The sequence below is a fragment of the Zingiber officinale genome, unplaced genomic scaffold (genome assembly GCF_018446385.1).
Source record: "Zingiber officinale cultivar Zhangliang unplaced genomic scaffold, Zo_v1.1 ctg72, whole genome shotgun sequence".
NCBI lineage: Eukaryota > Viridiplantae > Streptophyta > Magnoliopsida > Zingiberales > Zingiberaceae > Zingiber > Zingiber officinale.
Window position 1 is genome coordinate 457,497 of NW_024589968.1, and position 17,478 is coordinate 474,974.

Genomic DNA, 17,478 nt, shown 5'->3' on the forward strand with positions numbered 1-17,478 from the left:
ATTCAAATGAATAATTGGTGTTGGACTCGTGTGACTCTTTCTTAGTTTCATTGCTCTACTTGCCACAAAAGTCTTGCAAACGTGTGACATGAGAACATTTGATGAATTTGTTCTTGTGGCAGACAAATGATGCATATTGAGATACCACTGGAGAATTTCTTCAACGCATATGGATAACTTTTCATTCTTGTTATTATTATAGAATGCAATAAGATTTAGTAGATTCATAAAATATGACAAGAATGAACTTTGATTACAACCCTCCTACTTCCATGTGTCTATCAATCTCTTAATCTATTTTCAAAGTGTTGTTTCTGTCATTCATAAGAATCTCTCTGTTCTTTAAATTTATAATTTCTGGAATTTATGCTTTGTCTATCGAAATAAATAAACTTCTTTGCTTCATCTATTCGTGCAGCCTCTTGCAACGGTACAATTGTTGCTTTGTGACCAAAAGGTCACGGGTTCGAATCCTGAAAACAACCTCTTGCAAAAAAACAAGATAAGGCTGCATACAATGGATTCTTCCTCGAGACCCCGCATAACGGGAGCTTCGTGCACTGGACTACTTTTTGGTTTTTTTGTTGCTTCATCTATTCGTGCACTTCTGCATTGGATATATGTTGGTTTTTGTATGTGAGTGCAAACTTTGTAACAGGTACAAATTGGCATGCTCATCGAACTTTACAAACATATTCGACTCGGTGGTCGAGAACAACTATCAGCTTTTTATGGTAGAAAGATTGATTTTGGCAAGTGCCGAAACATATGTGAAAACTTACAAGGAAGATGAAGATGATCTGAGTCTAATAAATGACCCAAAGAATAATAATAAGAACTGTCAAATCCCTGTTTATACCATGGACAATGAGGGAATTGATCGATAGATTCAAGATTTGGCAAATATTCAGATTTATGGTGGAACAATAAATGCGTGGGAATGGAACTACTTTAAACATCTAACAAATTGAGTTCGCATGTGGATTTCTTATCATTTTCATACGGTTAGAGAAGATTTCTAGTGATTGACTTGTATCTAAAATGTTTTTGTTTTAGTTCTTGTAATGTGTGTTGTAAAATCAAAATGATTGAGACAATAAGGGTTTTAGATGTGATGATATTGGTTCTACATCTTCCCAATGTTGTCTTGTAATGTTAAGCTAGTCTTAAAAATAATTAACGAGGCTGAGTAACGTCGAGCATGGGATGACCGACCCGGTCCCATGAAAGTTTTCCATCGGACACCAAGGTAAATCGGGAAGGGCTCGCAGCGGACAGCCTAGAAGCCCAACATCTTTTAGTTGCGTGCCCCATTTAGAGGAAAAATTCCTGCAAATTCGCCATAGCTGGGGTTCGAACCATGGGTGCATGGGTGATAACCTAGATGCCCTGCCGCTGCACCATAGCCTCGGAGGCTCCATGATTAGGTTGATTGAATACTAATGGCGATGGGATAAATCTTGCGACTCAAAAGTATTCTTCAGCATTGCAAATATATACATTCATCAAAAATCATTAAATCAGACTTCATAACTCAAATCCTCGCTATAATTTTCCTATCAAATTAACTTACTTTTAGGGTGCAAATCTTAGATTTGTCAGTATCAATACAATAAAAAATGTATGATTTGAGCGAACCAATTCAAGACGCGATAAGGCATGCTAGAATTAGTTCAATCTTTGATATGGTGGGCAAAAATGGACTCATTGCTTGTACTCAACCTATCGAGATCATCTAATGGCAAAGATCTATTTGTTAGAGGAACTCGTCATTAACTTGTTAACTTCTTGTAATATATACAAAGAACATCTCTATCTCCAACATGGTAGTTAAATTCTAAGAGATTATTAGCTTTTTGGTTTTATGACATGTATACGAATTGCAAATATAAGTTTGTAACATTAAAAAATAATGGAAATTCTAAATTTATATGGCTTAAGTTAATTGTAAAAAAAAACTTGCACTCAATAAATTAAAACTATTGTAAAGGTAAATGAATGATTCAAAAACCATAAAGATGCATTCTAAAAAAATCGACAAATTATGAGGGATAACAATATTTTTTTTTCTATTACAATATGAAAAAAAATCAAAATGATAGAAATTTCTCAGACTCATAAGTTTAACTGATCAAATGAGATCTAGAAATAACATCATAATTTTATCTTTTTTAAAATTCAAATACAATTTCAACTATCTATATATTCGATAACAAAAATAAATTAAACATTTATGAGAAAATTTAGTGTTTAACTCGATAATCATTTATTTATATTTATTCAATATGAATTAAATAAATAAGCTTGATTAATTCATTAAAAAATAAATAAATTTCTTAAAAACAAAGATTTTAAATTATTCAAAAATTATATTCACAAACAAAACTTGTAAACTATATTTATTAACAAACTTGTTATTAAAACTGTAATATTAAACTCATTAATCAAATAAATAAACTTTAAAATATAAAAATTTTAATCAATCAATTTCAAATTAAAAAAGTAATAATATCTAAATATATATAGATTTTGTTTGGCCTGGCATGATATATATTTTGTGTTTATATAAATTTTATAATATCATACACATTCGGCTGGTAGTGTGGGTATATAGTAGAACTAGGAACAAAATTTCATTAAATTTTCTTAATAATTTATAATTAGGGATGTCAAAAATAAATCTGATCCGTAAATCCAAGTCAATCCGAAAAATATCCAACTTGAATTACAAATTTTCATATTCAGATCTGAGGATTTTTAAGTTGTACTAGGATTGGATCGGAGTCCAGATTGACTAGGATTGGCCTAAATTTAGGATTTAATAAATCTTTTTAAAATTAAATCAAATTTTATTTTTAAAAATATGAATATCAATATTAAAGCTAGTATAATAATGATAAATTATTGTGATAAAAATAAAAAATTATAATAAAAATAACAAGCAAAAAATTATTTTTAATTAAGTTATTCAAGTTGGTTTTAAAGATTTCGAATTGTATTCAGATTGGGGTTAGGTTCGAATTAATTTTTTTTTATAAAATTTTTGCTTCAAGCCGAACTTTTATAAAATCTTTGCTTCAAGCCGAATTAATTGGTATTTGTGATTTATCTATTCTTGGGCGGAGTAAAATCATTTTTTCTTACCAAATTAGAAAAAAACACTAATTAAGTTATTTCGATTAAATTGAATAACTTAATAAAATTTAAAATTTTAATTAAATTATTTCAAAATTTCATCTAAGAAAACATCAATTTATTCCATTCTAATTTTAAAATTTCTTATTCATTAAATTCAATTATTTTTATGTGTTTTGTATTTATTTTTAAATATATAAAATTTTAAGATTAAATTTCATGGATTGTAATTAATAATTTAAAAATAAACTTAATTTAGTATAAAAATTTAATTTAACTTGGTCAGGTGCGCCGAACCCCTATAATAGTGCAACATAGGGATGACAGCCGAAGGATCCAATAGCAAGCTACTGTAATGATCCCTCCCCAAAGAAAAATTAATTTAATATCATAGTGAACCAATGGTCCACGTATCAGATATTAAACTGATAAGAACAGATACTACACTTGCTCTTAGCCAAAAGGCCGAGAAAGGTATGAATGAGAAAGTGTCATAGCCTCTTCTTTTATAGCACTAGTTCCACTCCGTTAATCAAAAACAAACGATATGGGACTAAATTCTAAACCCTAAACTCTAAACTCCATCTATTATAAAAGGTCATTACAGTTTTTTTTTTGTTTGTAAATAGAGGCGAGAGTACAACTCCACCTGGTCTAAATGGCCATTAGAGTTTTTTTTAAGAAGAGGTGAGAGTATACTGCAAATCGTGATCTTTCTCACGTCTCCTTCTCCTTGGCCACAGAAAAGAAAGGAGAGTCTTGTTGCTTGCGATTTTATTCTGGAGGCAGTTAAGGTTTGTTGCTTCGTCGCTGCAGCTACGTCAACAAGCAGGACATCTCCTCCGTCGATCACCCTCTGTCCGCCTCGTTCCCTCATCAAGTGATCAAATTCTTCGGCGAAGCTGTTTGTGGGTTTGATCCGCCGATTCGCTCGGCTCGTCACTAGTCAGTTTTAGATGTCGATCCTATAGGAAATGGGAGCGTTGGAACATGTCCACGTTCCCCACTACTCTTAATGGAAAAGTCCATTATATCCTTGGGTTATTTTCCTTAATAAGGAGTGCATCCAAGGATCATGGGGAACGATTCACGGTGTAGAGAAAGAGACAACAAGAGAGTAAGGAGAACATTTGAGACGGTGGGATTTGGTTCGTGGAATTATGGAGAGCTTGCCTGTAACGACCCAACTCCTAAGTACTAAGCTGTGAGCCGGAACGCTACATTAACTACTGAAGCTACTGTGCTGTACTGTGCGGAAACTGGGTAAAACAAAATTTCACTAACTGACACTATTAAACTGACAACTGGTACACCCATGATGTTATAAGGAAGGGTTCAAGACCCTTTCCGGTTGAGGTATATGTGCTGAGGAGGATACTTGACCTCCCATCTGAGCTAGAACTCAAAACTAACTTCCCAGCTAGCTGCTGTTCGATCCACGGATCGATCAAACTTACCGCGATTCCGTGCCCTGCTGGATCGGTCTGCGGACCGATCCAGCAGAGGCTGGATCGGTCGGCAAGACCGATCCAGGTGTGTCTGGATCGGTCTGCAGACCGATCCAGGCACCTGGAGAAGCTGGGATGCCGATGTTGGATCGGTCGGCTGACCGATCCAGGGAGATACAGTAGGCTACTGTATCCATCTGGATCGGTCGGCTGACCGATCCAGGAAAAGGAATGGCACTGGATCGGTCTGCTGACCGATCCAGGTTCTGATAGTCTGAAACGAAATCAGAATTTCTGATTTCCAGCACTGATTCGTGCCAAAAATCACATACACAAGCTCTAGATACATGAAAAACACTCTAGCATGTAAATACTAATGTTCTAAACATGATAAACTAAACAAGACATAGTTTACTAAGCTATAATACCTAGTAACAAGACTAAGTCATAAAACTAGACATGTTAAGTACTAAAACTGAAATAAAAGCGTATAGATCCCAAGGATCTTTATTCCAGACCCCTTGCACACACACATCATCGTAGCATCGCCCTCCAACTTCCGCTAGTCCACTTTTCTTTTACCGGTATCTGCAGTATAAGAAAAGTAGCATCTGTAAGCTAAGAAGCTTAGTAAGAAACCATCTACCTCACAAAAACATGCAACGATGCGATTATGTTTTTAAAACATGCGGTTTGAAAACTGAACTGAGCATGGCAACATGGCATGGCATACAAACATGTACTAAACTGATCATGGCATACAAACAAGCTGAGCATAGCATACTGTATCTGAAACTAAGCATGAATACTGAACTGGTCATGCATATACATCTAACTGGTCATGAATTCAAATCATGAAACTTAACCGAGGTAATTGAATCTGAAACTAAGTTAGTGTTTCCATCACCGATTACATATTTGGAAAACTATATATAATAATAGATGAAAATACTAAACATCTTTATTGGGCCCTTGCAACCTCATGCGCACATTCCTCTGAGACCGGGATTGCAAGTTCGAATCCGGCAGGTTACTAGGTTATCTGAACCTAGGGACGGCTGTGGAGTCCAGCCCATGGATATCTGATCCAAGTACGATGCCAACTGAATAAAAGTAAAATCTTAATCCTTTTATTTTACTTTGCTGTTCTAGGTTATCTGAACCTAGAGCTAGGTTATCTGAACCTAGAGGCTACTGTGGGAGCCCACCCAATGGATATCTGATCCATTTAGCTGTAATAACTGATAATAAGCTGAATAAAATGTTTCTAATACATTTTTCATGCTGTTAGGACGCCTACTGGTGCATCCTTCTGAACTGGCATTCTACCGGATGCTTGGTGTGCACTAAAAGCACACCCTATGACTGAAAACTGTAGAACTACTGAACTAATGCCAAAACTAACAAGCGAGAGCAATTATACTGCAGGTGAGGGGTTTCTTACTTCGATTGCAAGGTTTTCTTACGATTCTATCCGCTAGGTTTTCCGGAAAAACTGCTCCGTTTGACGAACCGCTTACGTCCTCGCGTTCCTCTCGCGGAGAAGAACCGACTTCGTGTTGGTGTTGTCGCCGGAAAGTGAACACACGATCCTAGGGAAGGAACCCTAGGTCTCCTTTGCTTTGTTTGCTGCGCCGAGAGAAGGAAACGGGAGAGGGAGAGAAAGGCTTCGGTGAGGAGAGAAAATGCCGAACCAAAAAAAAAAAAACCAATCCCACTTAAGTTTTCTATTTATATCAAATAGTTATTTCTTCCAAATCAAATATAAATATATTTGATTTCCTATCCTTTCAGCACGGCCCTGCTGGGTTCACTTGGTTTCCGGAACACATAATAAGTCGTAGGCTCCGATGGTTCCCGGGTTCGATTCCCGCGTAAACCATTTTGCGACTTATTTATTTTTTGTTTTTTTTTACTACTTCCGGTACTCCAATAATTATGTAAAAATATCCTAATAATCTAGAAAAATCATAGGATATTTCTAAAATCAATTCGGGAATTTTTCGGGCTTTACAATCCCCCATACCTTATAAAAAGTTCGTCCCTGAACTTAAAACAATTCAGGTATACATGCCTCATGGCCTCTGTCTCCCAAGCCTCTGCTGCTGTGTGATTTTGCGGTGACTTTGACTAATGGTACTTCCTTGTTCGTAATTTCTTTCTTGCTCGGTCTATTATCGAATAGGCCGATTGTCATCATTGAGATCATCACGGACTGTACCAATGGGGCTCAATCACACAGGTGGCGTCGGAATATGCTTCTTCAACATGGAGACATGAAATACGTTGTGGACATCTTCTGAGGTAGCTCTAGCTCATATGCTACCTTGCCCACTCTCTTCGTGATAAGGTATGGTCCCACATATCGAGAGCTAACTTGCCCTTCTTCCCAAGCATGACTCCTTCATGGGAGCTACTCGAGGAAAGCTGTATCCCAAGAAAACTCTAGGGTGCGTGGTGTATCGGCTAGCTCTGACGGCTCTGTGCTGTCTCTATCCTCTAGCGAATCTGCTATATGGCTGCTGTGGTATCTACTACTAGATCTGTCTGAAGCTCTAGTTCCTTCTGTTCACCACTCTCATACCAGCAGATTGGTGATCTGCACCTCCGCCCATAGAGTGCCTCATAAGGTGCCATGCCGATAGTGGCCTGATAACTGTTGTTGTATGCAAATTCTGCTAGACTCAGATATTTGCACCAACTTCCCTTGAAATCTAGAGTACAAGCCCGGAGCATATCTTCGAGTACTGGTTTACTCACTCCGTCTGACCATCTGTCTGAGGATGGAAGGCTGTGCTAAATTTTAACTGGGTGCCCATAGTTGACTGTACATACTTCCAGAAGTGTGATGTAAATCTGCTGTCTTTGTCTGATATAATGGTTCGTGGGACTCCATGCAGCCTGACAATCTCCTTGAGATACAACTGAGCTAGCTGCTCCATGGAATAGGATATTCTGATAGCCAAGAAGTGGGCTGATTTAGTCAACCTGTCGACTATTACCCAGATGGCATCAAAACCATTCGTGGTTCTGGGTAATCCCACTATGAAGTCCATAGAGATATCCTTCCACTTCCATTCTGGAATCTGGATCGGCTGCAGAACTCCTCCTGGTCGCTGATGTTCTGCCTTAACCCTCTGACAGGTTAGACAGATGCTGACGTATCTGGCGATGTCTCGCTTCATCCCAGGCCACCAAAATCATTTCTTTAGATCCTGATACATTTTGGTGGAACCAGGATGCATCGCATAGGGAGTCCTATGAGCCTCGTCTAGAATCTGTTTTCGTAGTTCCTCCTGATCTGGAACACAAAGTCTGTCACCACAGTACACTACCCCACTGGCGGACACTCTGAACTCTCCACTTTCTGATTCTGCTAACCCTTGCTTGATTTTCTGGATTTCAGGATCCTGCTCCTGAGCTGTCTGGATATCATCAAGTAAGGTAGATGCTAAGGACATAGTGGAAAGTTGCCCGACTATAAGCTCGAGACTAAAAGCTGTAATCTCCTTCCTTAGGGGTGGTGACATAGCTGCTAAAGATAATAAGGTAGCACTGGACTTCCTGCTGAGTGCGTCTGCTACCTTATTAGCTTTCCCTGGATGGTAGAGGATATCTATGTCATAATCCTTGACCAGCTCTAACCATCTGCGCTGTCGCATATTCAGATCCTTCTGAGTAAAGAAATACTTCAGACTTTGATGATCTGTATACACTCTGCACTGAGCTTCGTACAAATAATGTCTCCAAATCTTGAGAGCGAACACCACTGCTGCAAGCTCAAGGTCGTGAGTAGGATAGTTCCTCTCATAATCCTTGAGTTGTCTGGAGGCATAGGCGATCACCTTGCCCTGCTGCATCAGTACTGCTCCTAATCCCAATTTAGAGGCGTCACTGTAGATGTCGAAGCTGTCTGTGTTTTCTGGTATAGCTAAAATAGGAGCACTGGTCAATCTCCGTTTTAGTTCGCTGAAGCTGTTCTCGCAGTCCTCTGTCCACTGAAATTTCTTGTTCTTTCTGGTGCTCTACGAATTTCCTGTAGTAGCCTGCTAATCCCAGAAAGCTTCTGATTTCACTGTCGTTCCTGGGTCTCTTCCAGTTACTTACTGCTTCTATCTTGTTGGGATCTACCATAACACCATCCTTGGAGATGATGTGACCTAGAAAGGCTACCTGGTCTAGCTAAAATTCACATTTCATGAATTTGGCGTACAGCTGGTTCTGCTGAAGGATCTGCAAAACTGTCTTCAGATGCTCTGCATGGTCCTCCTGAGTGCCTGAATAGATAAGAATGTCATCGATGAACACGATGACAAACTTGTCTAAGTATTCTCTGAATACTCTGTTCATGAGGTCCATGAAAGTAGCTGGAGCATTTGTCACGCCGAAAGGCATGACTACGAACTCATAATGTCCGTATCTGGTCCTGAAAGTTGTTTTAGGTATATCACCTTTCTTGACTCTAACCTGGTGATATCCTGATCTGAGGTCAAATTTAGAGAACAATGTGGCTCCCTTTAGCTGGTCAAACAGGTCATCTATCCTGGGAAGAGGGTACCTGTTTTTAATTGTGACCTGGTTCAAGGCACGGTAGTCTATGCATAGGCGCATGCTTCCATCCTTCTTCTTCACGAACAACACAGGTACTCCCCATGGTGAGTGACTAGGGCGTATGAAACCCTTGTCAAGAAGCTCCTGTAATTGCTCCTGAGTTCCTTGATTCTGCTGGAGCCATGCGGTGCAGTGCCTTGGAAATTGGATTTGTGGGAATGAGCTCTATCTCAAATTCAATCTCCATGTCGTGCTAAGCTGGTAGCTCTTGAGGGAAGGCTGCTGGTAGTCACGACTCGAACCTCTAATAGTGTTGGTTCTTGTCTGGTGTTGACTACATTTGCTAAAAATCCCATGCATCCCGAATCCAATAATTGCTTTCAATGCTGAGAGAAACTTCCTGGCTTTTCTCTTTGGTTTTCCTATGTACTCAAACTGTACTCCTACTTCAGGTTGGAATATGACCTTCTGTTTACGACACTCTATAGAAGCGTCGTATCTGATCAGAAAATCCATTCCAAAGATGACATTGTAGTCAGTCATTTCTAGCACTATCAGATCACCAAAAAGTTCTTTGTCTGCTATAATGACTGGCACTGCTCTGAGCCAGTGCGTAGATGCCATAATGTCTCCTGAGGGTAGTGTTGTCAGAAACTGACTATTGAGTAACTCTGGAGGTGTTGCTAATTTCTCGGCAAATGCCCTGGATACATAAGAGTGGGTTGCCCCAGTATCGAATAAGACAGTTGCATTATGCTGTAAAATACTGATCTGACCTGTGACAACTGTCGAGGCATTTGCTACGTTCTCTCTGGTCAGTGAGAAAATCCTGGCATTCGTGATAGCTGTGGGGGCTTCCAATCTGCCCTGACTGATCTGTGGACCATCTAAGGCAGCATACATCTGGTGTAGCTGCGCTGGCTGAGCTCCATACTGTATCGGCTGAGGCTGAGGAAGACTGTTCTTGTTCGGGCACTGCTTAGCCATGTGCCCTTCCTGTCCACATTCAAAACAACCTCGCGTACCCTTGCGGCAAACTCCTGGATGATGTTTCCCACAAGTAGCACACTTGGGATGTCTGGAATGTTTTCCAGCTGGCCCTCCTTTTGGGTCACTGCTTGCCTTGCGTTTCCCTTTCCAGTTGGAGCTATGTCCCTGTTGTTTCTGCTGAGTACCTGAGCCAGCTTGTCCCTTGGGCTCTGTGGAAACCTGCTTCTGCTGGGTGATGCTGTGCTGATAGTGCTCGGTGATCAGAGCACTACTCACTAGCTCCTTTGTGGTTTGTGGCCTATGAACGCCACCAGCCACATTCATTGCGATCTCTGGTCTGAGCATCTTCAACATCAACCGTACTTGTTCCTTCTCTGTGCTGACTAGTTCTGGACACAGACGGGCCAACCTATTGAATTTCTTCACGGCTTCCTGAACTGATAGGTTGCCCTGACGAAATTCTGTAAACTCGTCATAGTGTCGGTTCGTGACTTGCATGTGAAAGAATTCCTCGAAGAATTCTTTCTCGAAGTTGGCCCATGTCATCTGGTTTACTGGCCACTTCGATTTAATCCGCTCCCACCACATGCGTGCGTCTCCTGTTAAATAGAAGGAGGCACACTTCACCTTTTCGTGCTCTGGCCAGTCTAGAAGCTCCATCGTGCTTTCCAGTGTTTTAAACCATGCCTGAGCATCCCATGGTTCGCTGGTGCCTGAGAAGTTCTCGGGCTTAATTCTCTGCCACTGGATAAGGTAAGCTTCTCTCTTAGCCCCTGCTACTGGGACTGGTACTGCAAGCTGAGCTGGTACAACCTCTGTGATTACTGGAGTCGTGAGGTTCGGTACTGGAGTGACTGGGGGAGTAGTCTGCTGGTTAGCCTTTAAGGAGGCTATCTCCTGCTGCTGTTCAGCTAACTGCTGCTGTAGCTGAGCCACTAGTGTTGTAAGGTCTGGGGGAGGCACTGAACTGCCTGCCTCATGCTGGGGCTCAGCCGCTGATGCTTTCTTAGCTGGACGTCCTCGTACCATTTTCTAAATAGCAGAGAACACATATATATAACTAGGCTATCATGTTATAGTTAACTACTGGTAACATGTTAAATACTATCACTGTAAACATGAATTAATTAACTACCAACATGAGAGCAAACATGAAAGCACATATAACTGATATGAAAGCTGAAAACAAAACTGAGTGAGAGATGTTCTTACTTGGAAGCTGTAGGCACAATGCTGATGTGTGTGTAGGAAGTAAGGAACTTGCTCTGATACCACTCTGTAACGACCCAACTCCTAAGTACTAAGCTGTGAGCCGGAACGCTACATTAACTACTGAAGCTACTGTGCTGTACTGTGCGGAAACTGGGTAAAACAAAATTTCACTAACTGACTCTATTAAACTGACAACTGGTACACCCATGCTGTTATAAGGAAGGGTTCAAGACCCTTTCCGGTTGAGGTATATGTGCTGAGGAGGATACTTGACCTCCCATCTGAGCTAGAACTCAAAACTAACTTCCCAGCTAGCTGCTGTTCGATCCACGGATCGATCAAACTTGCCGCGATTCCGTGCCCTGCTGGATCGGTCTGCGGACCGATCCAGCAGAGGCTGGATCGGTCGGCAAGACCGATCCAGGTGTGTCTGGATCGGTCTGCAGACCGATCCAGGCACCTGGAGACGCTGGGATGCCTTCTGTTCGATACTGGATCGGTCGGCTGACCGATCCAGGGAGATACAGTAGGCTACTGTATCCATCTGGATCGGTCGGCTGACCGATCCAGGAAAAGGAATGGCACTGGATCGGTCTGCTGACCGATCCAGGTTCTGATAGTCTGAAACGAAATCAGAATTTCTGATTTCCAGCACTGATTCGTGCCAAAAATCACATACACAAGCTCTAGATACATGAAAAACACTCTAGCATGTAAATACTAACGTTCTAAACATGATAAACTAAACAAGACATAGTTTACTAAGCTATAATACCTAGTAACAAGACTAAGTCATAAAACTAGACATGTTAAGTACTAAAATTGAAATAAAAGCGTATAGATCCCAAGGATCTTTATTCCAGACCCCTTGCACACACACATCATCGTAGCATCGCCCTCCAGCCTCCGCTAGTCCACTTTTCTTTTACAGGTATCTGCAGTATAAGAAAAGTAGCATCTGTAAGCTAAGAAGCTTAGTAAGAAACCATCTACCTCACAAAAACATGCAACGATGCGATTATGTTTTTAAAACATGCGGTTTGAAAACTGAACTGAGCATGGCAACATGGCATGGCATACAAACATGTACTAAACTGATCATGGCATACAAACAAGCTGAGCATAGCATACTGTATCTGAAACTAAGCATGAATACTGAACTGGTCATGCATATACATCTAACTGGTCATGAACTCAAATCATGAAACTTAACTGAGGTAATTAACTGTAACTGAAACTAAGTTAGTGTTTCCATCACTGATTACATATTTGGAAAACTATATATAATAATAGATGAAAATACTAAACATGCTGCTGGGCCCTGGCAACTGTACCTACTGTGCGCGCATTCCTACGAGACCCGGGATTGCAAGTTCCGAATCCAGCAGGGTTACTAGGTTATCTGAACCTAGGGACGACTGTGGGAGTCCAGCCCATGGATATCTGATCCAAGTATAGTGCCAACTGAATAAAAGTAAAATACTGAATACTGTTTTATTTTACTTTGCTGTTCTAGGTTATCTGAACCTAGAGCTAGGTTATCTGAACCTAGAGGCTACTATGGGAGCCCACCCAATGGATATCTGATCCATTTAGCTGTAATAACTGATAATAAGCTGAATAAAATGTTTCTAATACATTTTTCATGCTGTTAGGACGCCTACTGGTGCATCCTTCTGAACTGGGCATTCTACCGGATGCTTGGTGTGCACTAAAAGCACACCCTAAGACTGAAAACTGTAGAACTACTGAACTAATGCCAAAACTAACAAGCGAGAGCAATTATACTGCAGGTGAGGGGTTTCTTACTTCGATCGCAAGGTTTTCTTACTATTCTATCCGCTAGGTTTTCCGGAAAAATTGCTCCGTTCGACGAACCGCTTACGTCCTCGCGTTCCTCTCGCGAGAAGAACCGACTTCGTGTTGGTGTTGTCGCCGGAAAGTGAACACACGATCCTAGGGAAGGAACCCTAGGTCTCCTTTGCTTTGTCTGCTGCGCCGAGAGAAGGAAACGGGAGAGGGAGAGAAAGGCTTCGGTGAGGAGAGAAAATGCCGAACAAAAAAAAAATAAACCAATCCCACTTAAGTTTTCTATTTATATCAAATAGTTATTTCTCCCAAATCAAATATAAATATATTTGATTTCCTATCCTTTCAGCACGGCCCTACTGGGTTCACTTGGTTTCCGGAACACATAATAAGTCGTAGGCTCCGATGGTTCCGGGTTCGATTCCCGCGTAAACCATTTTGCGACTTATTTGTTTTTTTTTTTACTACTTCCGGTACTCCAACAATTATGTAAAAATATCCTAATAATCTAGAAAAATCATAGGATATTTCTAAAATAAATTCGGGAATTTTTCGGGCTTTACATTGCCAATCCTATGATTGCTCTTCCGACAGCTAGTCCAATCGTCACTGATTGTAGATCTGTGGGAGATCGTTGTAAGTGTTTGCCATTTTAATTCATTTTGATTCATGCATTTAGAGTATCAACAATGGTATCAGAGCACATAGTTGGATATAAATGCATGACAAATCTCCTGTTTAAAATTGCTACCCCTTCCTTTTGCTCTTGTTTGCTGCCGCTCCGATCGATTTTGTTTCCTGTTGCCAACACATGGAAAGATAGCGTCCATGTTGCAAACTTCCCCAATTGTCGACGTCGTAGGCCTTGAGGGACACCCACGGAGTTTGCCTCTGATTTGGGCGGTGGCTGTGCTCATGGCCGCCACTCGCGGAGGCCTTGCGTCGTTAGCATCGGAGGGCTATCGCCAAAGACTTCCCCTGGTTTCTGGGCACTAACATTTTTTTTGCATATTTTAGTGTGTGCGAGATCAAAGGAAAACTTTTTCTCATAGTAAAAAGTCTTATTCCAATCAATAACCAAGTCACCATTGCCAGCATGTCCTCTTTTCAATTTTCAGACATGATCAATCGTACTGTCACATATTTTGAGGAGGAAGTCTCAATTCATGCATCTTACTCTTGAGGTTTTGGTGGTTCTCATTTGATATGTTGGGTTCATCCTATTGAACTCGTTTTGTTTCTTTTATATATACTTGCAATAGCCTGGAGGGATGAGATGTGGAAAGTCAATCTTACTTTGGCCTTTGTGCTTCCTTCTCCCATTGCAAAATATATTAAAGAACTTTGTTGCCTACTTTCCCAACTCTGTTGCTTCCTGGTATGAAAGCGCCTTAACATGTTAGTCAATCTAACCCGCAAGCTAATCACCCCTCAAGTTATTCTCCTATAGTTCGGGCCCTCCGTAGACCGTAGGGTTAGGGTTTTCCCATGGTCTTTCATTTGGCCTGTTCTTTCAGTGATCTATTTATCAATTTGACTGAACGAGCCTATTTATCCAAAGCATTGGTCTGGAGTTAGTTCATGATCATCGAGATGGTAACAACATTGTGCTCTCGGTACACATCCCAAGCGTGCCCTATCATTCTACCCTCGTTGCATATCCCAAGCGTGCCGGATAGGGCAGTAAATGAACCAATGGTTCAAAAATAAGTTTGGTGCTCAATTTAATATGGAATTATTTATGTTCGTTCAATACAACACAATTTTAATTAATTGGACATGCTTCAAAAACTTATGAATAAATTTGAACAAGTATATTGGTGCATAATGATCATCAATAACTTTTTTATAAACATGTTAAATAAATAAAATAAAATAAAATAATTAAATTTAATAAATAATTATATAAGTTTCAAACAATAAATAAGTTTGTTCTTGTGTGATAGTACAACGGTAGGGCACTTTTATAGTTCCCCAAATATTTAAGGATCGAGTTTAAATCTCGGTGAATTAACGGATGAATTTTCTCTAATGGACGATTGATCTAAGAACACTGGATTGATGGACCGGTGGAAAATGTTTATGGCTGGGTTGACCATCCCAGGATTAGTCAGTGAAAGTTGAATTCTTGATACCAATTCAATTGAGAACTTGATAACATTTAAACAAACCAACCTCAACCCTAACCTGAATTAAACTCTACCCCACGATGTAGCCAAATTGGTATTCGGATGATACAGGTGTTTTACCTGTTTTATTCCCTACAGATTAATTAAATGTCCTCCCTATTATAGAAAGTTGTTTGGTACGTGATTTATCTTCCTTGGCCGGAGTAAAATCATTTTTTCTTACCAAATTTTAAAAAAAAAACCACACTAATTAAGTTATTTCGATTAAATTGAATAACCTAATAAAATTTTAATTAAATTATTTCAAAATTTCATCTAAGAAAACATCAATTTATTCAATTCTAATTTTAAAATTTCTTATTCATTAAATGAAAAATAAAAATTTAATCAATAAAAAAATTCAATTATTTTTATGTGTTTTGTATTTATTTTTAAATATATAAAATTTTAAGATTTAATTTCTTGCACTATAATTAATAATTTAAAAAAAAAACTTAACAGGGATGACACGCAAAGGATCCAATAGCAAGCTACTGTAATGATCCCTCCCCAAAATAAAAATTAATTTAATATCCTAGTGAACCAATGGTCCATGTATTACTACATTTGATCTTAGCCAAAAGGCCGAGAAAGGTATGAATGAGAAAGTGCCATATCCTCTTCTTTTATAGCACTAGTTCCACTCCGTCAATCAAAAACAAACGATATGGGACTAAATTCTAAACCCTAGTCTCTAAACTCCACCTAGTATAAAAGGTCATTACAGTTTTTTTTGTTTGTAAATAGAGGCAAGAGTACAATTCCACCTGGTATAAATGGCCATTAGAGTTTTTTTTTTAAGAAGAGGCGAGAGTGCACTGCAAACCGTGATCTTTCTCACGTCTCCTTCTCCTTGGCCACGGAAAAGAAAGGAGAGTCTTGTTGCTTGTGATTTTGTTCTGGAGGCAGTTAAGGTTTGTTGCTTCGCCGCTGCAGCTGCGTCGACAAGCAGGACATCTCCTCCGTCGGTCAACCTCTCTCCGCCTCGCTCCCTCGTAAGCTGATCAAATTCTTTGCCTAGGTGTCTGTAGGTTTGATCCCCCGATTCGCTCGGCTCGTCACTAGTCGGCTTCATAAGTCGATCCTATAGGAAATGGGAACGTAGAAGCATGCCCACGTTCCCCACTACTCTTAATGGAAAAGGCCATTATATCCTTGAGTTATTTTCCTTTATAAGGGGTGCGTCCAAGGATCATGGGGGATGATTCACAGTGTAGAGAAAGAGACAACGAGAGAGTGAGAAGAATATCTGAGACTGTGAGATTTGGTTCGTGGAATTGTGGAGAGCTTTCCAATCCTATGATTGCTCTTCCGGCAGCAAGTCCAATCGTCGTCGATTGTAGATCTGTGGGAGATCGTTGTAAGTGTTTACCATTTTAATTCATTTTGATTCGTGCATTTAGAGTATCAACAATGGTATCAGAGCACATAGTTAGTTATAAATGCATGACAAATCTCCTGCTTAAAATTTCTACCCATTCCTTTTGCTCTCTTTTCCTGCCGCTCCGATCGATTTTGTTTCCTGCTGCCAACACATGGAAAGATAGCGTCCATGTCGCAAACTTCCCCAATTGCTGATGTCGTAGGCCATGAGGAACACCCACAAAGTTTGCTCTGATATTGGCCGGTGGTTGTGCTCATGGCCGCCACTCGCAGAGGCTTTGCGTCATTTGCGTCGGAGGGCTATCGCCAAAGACTTCCCCTGGTTTCTGGTCACTAACATTTTTTTTTGCTTGTTTTAGTGTGTATGAGATCAAAGGAAAACTTTTTCTCATGGTAAAAAGTCATATTCCAATCAATAACCAAGTAACCATTGCCAGCATGCCCTCTTTTCAATTTTCAAACATAATCAATCGTATTGTCAAATATTTTGAGGAGGAAGTCTCAATTCATGCATCTTACTCTTGAGGTTTTGGTGGTTCTCATTTGCTATGCTGAGTTCATCCTATTGAACTCGTTTTGTTTCTTTTATATCTACTTGCAATAGCCTGGAGGGATGAGATGTGGAATGTCAATCTTTGTTTGGCCTTTGTGCTTCCTTCTCCCATTGCAAAATATATTAAAGAACTTTGTTGCCTACTTTCCCAACTCTGTTGCATCCAGGTATGAAAGTGTTAGGATCGTTCGTACTCGGCTAGAGAGGGGGGGTGTGAATAGCCGCCCCA

At 39.9% G+C, this 17,478-nt stretch overlaps 1 non-coding gene and 1 pseudogene across 1 annotated transcript; both read right to left on the reverse strand.

Moving 5' to 3' along the window:
• Window positions 1-3,416: 3,416 nt before the first annotated feature.
• LOC122037693 lies at window positions 3,417-3,613 on the reverse strand. Its single transcript, XR_006127707.1, has one exon. It is a non-coding gene; the product is annotated as a U2 spliceosomal RNA (small nuclear RNA).
• A 12,159-nt stretch (window positions 3,614-15,772) lies between these two features.
• On the reverse strand, window positions 15,773-15,911 carry LOC122037678 (annotated as a pseudogene).
• Window positions 15,912-17,478: the final 1,567 nt, after the last annotated feature.